Source organism: Triticum aestivum, chromosome 3B (genome assembly GCF_018294505.1).
Source record: "Triticum aestivum cultivar Chinese Spring chromosome 3B, IWGSC CS RefSeq v2.1, whole genome shotgun sequence".
Classification (NCBI taxonomy): domain Eukaryota; kingdom Viridiplantae; phylum Streptophyta; class Magnoliopsida; order Poales; family Poaceae; genus Triticum; species Triticum aestivum.
This window is the reverse complement of record NC_057801.1, coordinates 846,109,113-846,116,298: the sequence shown is the minus strand read 5'-3', so window position 1 is coordinate 846,116,298 and position 7,186 is coordinate 846,109,113. Positions and strand designations below refer to the sequence as shown.

General features: G+C 42.7%; 1 pseudogene; it reads left to right on the top strand.

Annotated features, from left to right (window-relative positions):
* Positions 1 to 537: 537 nt before the first annotated feature.
* On the top strand, positions 538 to 620 carry LOC123073047 (uncharacterized; annotated as a pseudogene).
* Positions 621 to 7,186: the final 6,566 nt, after the last annotated feature.

Sequence of the window (7,186 nt, the reverse complement as noted above, 5' to 3'; positions counted from 1 at the left end):
TTCAAGTATTTAGAGAGAGCTATCTTTTATGCGAAATCCACCATTTCTATGTGTTGTCCTATTTGTTGCTTGAACCGTTAAGTCTTGTGTAGAGATGCTTTAGGATACTTTCTCTGTATGCAGCCACTTGACCCTGTTTTCTTGGCAATAAAACTGTTTACTGCAGTGATCGAAGATCAACCCAGCCAAGTTGTCCAAATAAGCATGGATGGTGTCCTGCAGAGTATCCGTCCATCCATCTCTAAGAGGAATAAGCAGAATAATCAAAGAAGATGGCGATCTATATGAGCTGATGGGTTCATCGGAGGATGAGAAGAAGGGCCTCTTCTCTTCACCAACACAAAGATCACTCAAGCACAGGTACCCCCAATTCATCCCCAGCAAATCTTAATCGGTCTTATGGTTACCCTGGGACTAGGAGGTGCATACAAATATCATTCGAAATTAGGATGAACATCCATCTGTAGTGATGGGATTGAACGATGCATGGCCGCGGGATTCAATGGACTTCCTTTAGATTTGTGTGTTCTGGTTTGACCATGGTTGTGACTACAAACATGCTAGTTCTGCTTCTGAAAATTCATGACTGAAAAAACTGTTGTGTAAAATCTGAGCCTTTGCATTTTGGGAAAAGGAGTTGAACATATTTGAGACTCTATACCTTCATCTCTTCCATATGTTTTGATCTGGTTCTGGTTTCTTTGTGCTTCTTGACTTGTTGCGCTTTCGAGATCCTCCTCGTGTTTATGTTTTCGACCAGAGAATGTAGTATCACCCTGCTTCTTTGACCTCCTGAATATAACCATGATTCTTTGCGCCACAACTGCAGTCACGGAGACCTCCCCGTCGTTGTATTTGGTGGATTCAGTTCATGCAAGCAAGCACACCGAGGATGGCTGGCTCGCACTCCATTTCAGGGGGAGTTCGGTGTACCACCTGTGGAATGACCTTGCTAGCTGCGTCGACATCATCGACGGCCAGCCCCACGTCATCATCATGGCGTCTGAGTGGGCCGCTATGGCTGGCTGACCCCACTCATCGTCAACCGGCACCACGGCAGCTGCGGCGAGAACCTCCTAATTGTTATTAGGCTATCCGAGAACCCGTGGTGAGAGCTTCTCTCCATGTCACAACTAACCAGTGAGGTGTTAAGAAGTGAACCCGTCGTCTTGATTGAATTTGTAATGCACAATGCACAGGTTGTGGTTTAGATACTATTTGCTACATGGCCAGTGATCTCCTAATGGTGTTAACAAGTGACCATATATTCATGTATAGGAAAATTTTACTTTGATGCTAGTTGTTTCTTGATAACGCTGTACTATTTCAGGATATTTGTACAATCGACTCGCTGTTCAGTGGACTAGTTGCTAGTTTTAGCCTAGTTACTACTGTTTGTCGACAATAGTATCACACTCTTGTTGTTCACCAAATGGTCGCTGCTGCACTAGTGTCGGTGATGCGATGTGTTTTCATGGACTAATTGCATAGTCTGTATTGATTGCATATATATTTGACTAGGAGTAGATAGATAGACCCAAGATTTGAGGTCTTCCCTGCCCAGGAGCAGCCAGACCCAATATAATATACGTAGTCTTCCCGTTCTAGGAATTAATCCTCCTGTGAAGTTTCTGATGACAAAATTACTTTCATGCATGCTAGACTTTTATGTCTTAAATTTCTGTTGCCAAGACCTAGTAGTATCAGTCAATAGTTGGTCACCCATTGCTCTGGTTTCTGAATCTATGCATTGCATTTTGCTGCGCAGGACTTGAGAAGGTGAAGAAAAAGGAAAAAAGCCATGTTAATTTTTCCGTTCTCTGGGTGTCGGCCGAATGGCTGTCTCGACGTATCAAGAGGCAAGATGAACCCTGAAGCCACTGGATGAACCAAGAGATCCCAATCTTATGGTTCAAACGTCTGTGTGGTGTGGGCACTGAATGGACCAAGATCCTCTCGAGGGAATATACATGCTAAACTGCAAGAAGGCCCTGGCGAATCTCGAAGACAAGATATAGGCATTTTTGTGTTTATTTTTACTTTTCCGTTGGGTGACTGTTGGTGGAATGGTCTAGGGAGTTTGTATTGTGCCGCAGAAACTTGGTATCTTTGGTCAATGTCAACAAGTAGCAGACAACATATTTGATTGGATTGGTTGAATGAATGTGTGCTTTTTCTGTTGGCTCAAATGGTTAATTCTCCATGAAAAGAATGAATGTCAGCTCGTTCATTCATTCAATTGAGTACATTAAAACTGGAACTGGTGCATGAAAAATATATCTATGTATCTATCTATCTATCTAGTATGTTTGTATGTATGTACTTTGAGTATATATACATCACTATACCGGCAAGTGTGATGATTTTGGAAAAGCAACTGTGTTTTCAATTTACCACTAAAAACTGGAGGCACCTTTTACTTGATGTTTGTATGATTTATTTGGATGTTGGAAGCCGCATTATACTAGCGTTCTAGTGTCTAGTCTTCCTTCCTGACGACTTTTTGTTTCATATAATACGAAAGAAATGAAGAAGAAGTTACTATCTTTGGGATCTAATACCGTTGTCGAAACTGTTTTCATTGACGCCTTGCACATTGCATCAGCTTGGACTTGCCAAGATTATGTGTTCTCCCTATATTAATCATCTGAGAATTACTACCTTGATTTGATGGTTCAGTTCAATCAAGTTAAGTGGGCATTAGGTATTCTAATTTGGAGCACAGCGTTGAAATATACAAAAAGTGATCCATTTGTTCTCTTCTCTAATCTAATTAGTCCAGGCATGACCGATCTGTTCTTTTTTTTTCAGTGTCGGGAAGCAGTTGCAAAAGAAAGATCGGATCCGTCCCTCCCTCAAATAACGCCAGGTAGTTTCCATCTTATCTACGTATTTCCTAGCTAGCTAATAACTCCAGTACTAGTACTTATCGTGTTTGTTAGGAAACATAACAAATCCTACATTAATTATCTCGCACTTATTCCTCCACAAAACCAGGCGCTCCCAAAACCAATGCATCCTCCTTCAATTGTTGTTGTCGATCCGCCTCCTCCTCCCCGTTCCCATCCATTGGCTGACGTGATCTTCACGCGGATCGCCCTCTGAACCAATGTCTCTCCGCGCTCATTGTTAGCCAACCGGTGCAAGATCTTCTCTATAAATATAAATCGACAACCCTTTCTGATCTGTTGCCCGCGCCCCACAAGTCGCCCCTCCCTTGTCGCTACCACCTCCTATCTCCTTCCTCACACAATGTCAAGAGATGCTCCATCGGCGAGGCACTTCCTGTGGCCACCAAGATCTTGCCTTGCCTTGTCTCGTCACATGAGTTTTAGATCGAGCGGCACCAACATCTTGTCTCGCCGAGTGGCCACGCCGTGTCTTGGATGCCTCGACCATGCTTGTTGTGGCTGCTTCCTAGCACTTTGACTGTAAGAGCGCATCTTTTCTCGATCTAAACTTCCTTAAGGAAATCTTGGCATGGCACCACTCGATCTGATGAGTTTTCTTGTGAACCTTCTGATGGAAGAGATGCCAACACAAAGCCGCTGGACAACAAGACGCTAGGCAAGATATGGATGGAGCAAAGGTTAGTGTAAAAATAATATATGTATCAGAATTTGTTCAATGCTTCTTTGCACTGGTAAAAGATGTTTCCCAGTTGCCACATGTCCTAACTTTATAGGTATAAACAGTGATTGAACTATTTGTAGCTCAAACTTCAGAGGTAACGAGGGCCATCTGTCAGTATCTACAACCACAAATCAATTGATAAAATAATTATTAAAAGAAAGTAATTACCTTGTTTTGTGGATAACTGTCAAATTATTTGATTCAACTACTTGGTTATTTAGTGATCAATACCATGTTATTTTAACAATTTGCAATGTCATTTTAGAAATCACTGCCAGATTCTTTTTGCGAGTTCCCCCGATTTTGCAGTATAACTTTTTCACTTTGTTATGAGTTTGAACCCGTTTGTTGGTATCACCTAGTAATCCGTAGCAAAAATATATTGTTCTGAAGACGGTAGCAAAAACATGGCATATACTTTACTACTCTAGCATGTCTCCTGTGAAAGAACAAATGAAATACCTGCACTGTAGCCCCACTGTAGTGGCCATGCCTATAGACATTGTAGCATTAGTAGCGCCTCTGCAGTGCTACCGTAGCAGCACGATGTATTGTATGTACTAGTATTAAAGCACACAGGAGAGAAATTGACCGCACTTAATTAGACCACGCGCCACTATACGAAATTCTGTAGAGGGTTGGTTGGAAACTGATTGCTTTGTTTTAGAAATCAAAACTGCCTGTGAACTTGTGATAGCTTGCCACACCCATCAGATCATTCACACTGACGATCTATATGCAAGTTCAGCAACTATCCTATGAATAGGTTCAACTAGTCACAATGATGATTGAACGAAGACTAGCACCAATGCGTGCCAATTCAGTCACCATTCTAGCTAGACAAAACATCATCTGAATACATATGGCTAGCTCTTTAGACTGGATTTATGTGACACCTAGCACAGATTCAAAATCGAATGGACTACTAACAAAGTGCCAATCCAGTCCCATGATGAACATAATTATCACAAATGAAGTTAATTGTGCAAAGGGTGGCTCCAAAATTCATGGCATTATGTTGCCGAAATTTCTAGTACAAGTTCCCCAACTTGTCGTAAGGAAACAATAGCTTTATATTAGGGTGTTAATTGCAAAATGTTTGGTGTTGTTTGTAAGAGAACAAAAGCATTAGGGTGTTAATTGCAGAACTTTTGGTGCTGCAACATATTCAGCAAGGCGTTGAGGGTGATGCGAAGCTTGGCTCAATGTAGACTGTACAGGAGGAGAAGTATATGCAAGTTCTGACTTCATCTTCGCTGCCAACAATACATGATTGGGCCAGAGAAGGAAGATGACGCCAACGCGTCAGCATGTTCAATTTGTAAAACTCTTGGCTAATGACGCCAAAGTCAGCATGTTCAAGTTGCAGGATTATTATTGGGGGATCTGTGTGAGCTAGAGACCGTGTGATTCATTATTAACATAAACAATAGAGTCAGACATGTTGGTACATTGCGTACGTGGTTATCACAAGGGAAGTTTATTTTTTGAGGAGACCTCACAAGTGAAGTTAACTGTGCAAAATCATGGCGTTATGCTGCCGAAATTTCTGGTGAAATTTCCCTCGACTTGTCAAAATTTTGTCCTTCTTTGTAAGGAAACAAAAGCTTTAGGGTGTTAGTTGCAAAATTTATGGTGCTATTCGTGAGAAAACAAAAACATAAGGGTGCTAATTGCAATGTTAATCAAGCATTCGGTATATACGTGGGTGGGCGTCTAACTAAGTGGCATGTGTAGCTGGTCCGGCCGGAATATATATTTATGCTTATACATTGCTTTCACAAGTTCATAATTTATGTGAAACAGGCTTTGTATGTATTGAATCACTGGCAGGACCTAACTTAGCGAGACAGGGGGCGTTAAATATCTGATGTTCCATTGGCATGGTTTACTGGCTGTTTTGTAGGTAATAATGTTCTTGTGTTGTCGGATGTGATGCTGGACCTAACATTTGTATGGTCGAAAGGACGATATTTGTGTGAATAAGAATGAATTAATAGGTAAGATTATGATTCCCTAAGAAAGGAAATATTCTGATTCACGGAAAAACATGAAGGATTTTGCATAGATATTTGTATAACACAAATAATGAAATCCAACACTAAATGGAACACGTATGCTCCCAACTCCAACTCTTCTAATAATTTTGTATATGCAAATATTTGACATATACACCATGTTTGAAAAAAAAACATGGAACTTATACCTCTCACATTTCAAATTTTATTGAGTGGTAGGTGTATGTATATTTGCTACAATGCATATCAAATAAGACGGGAAGATGTGTATCTTGCCATATAGCTTGAATTAATTAATAATCTCTCCATCCCTTAGTAAGTGGCATAAACTTTGTAAGGAGGTTTATCTCGGGACTAGGACATGACGTCTTCATTCACATAAACAATGGTAGTTTGCACAATGTGGATGGGAACACATATGTACTCTTCCCTATAATGAAGGTTAAAATACATGTGTTTATTATTTATGATTGTTTGAATAACTTAGCATTTGTCCATTCATATGATATCTGAAATTTAAACACTTGCACCACACATAAATAAATTTACTTCATAACTATGTATCCCTATAGAATCTAGGTTGTGCAGCTGCACGGGTAGATGACTAGTATATACTATATTTGTATTGATATGAAAGAGACGACTCAGCTGCCATCTCCTTCTTCTCCCGCAAATCTCTAGAAAAACTCAACCCTCTGGAATCTGAGGCGGAGCAGCTGAAAACGATCGGATCTCTGTATCTCAAATCTCTATCAGCCGCTGGAAAACAATCCTCAGGCCAGAATTTCTTCTCCTCCCACAGATCCCTACGTATCCAGACTGTGGCTCCCCCTGCTCTAAGGCTCGCCATCTTCTTATGGTCGCCGCGCCGCACGGTTTGTGGAGGGGAGGGTGTTGATATATGCTCCCCCCACAGCTGTCCAAAGTAGGTGGCATCCACCTCCTCCCACTCACAGATAGCGGGGCCCGCCTGTAAGTCACCTGGGCGCAGATCCCTCCTGACCAAGTTCTTCCCCGTGCCCAGCTCGAATTTGAAGCCCCCGTGCTCGCGAAGCACCAGCAATGGCAATGAACTCCCTAGATTATCCTCAAGGTTGGGATCCAGGACTCGAATCCCAATTTCCCCAGTCCGATCCCCGCTCAATCCCTTCTGAACAATCTCCACTTCGCCCACAGCAAAATCAGATCCACCGTCAACACTGGCGCCATGGCGAAAATCCTCTCTTGCTCGTTTGCATCGGTCCTCGACATTGCATGTAGAGCCAAACTCGTTTTGGCATCGCACAGATTTCTCTCTGCTTGGTTCCTCGCGAACACCAGGGCTTGGATCTCCGCATCTGCGCCACATCTCGGTCTCCCGCTGCACTCATCTTGTCGACCACCGACCGCCGCCGCTCCCCGTCCCCCGCCATCCGCCTCCTCCAGTGCAGCCCTAATCCCCACCCCTTCCGCGGAAAATCGTACCTACCGCCTGGGGTGAAGGAACTCGGTCAGGCCCCGAGTCGCTCCGAGGACCGTAGGGCGCGAGGGGCGCG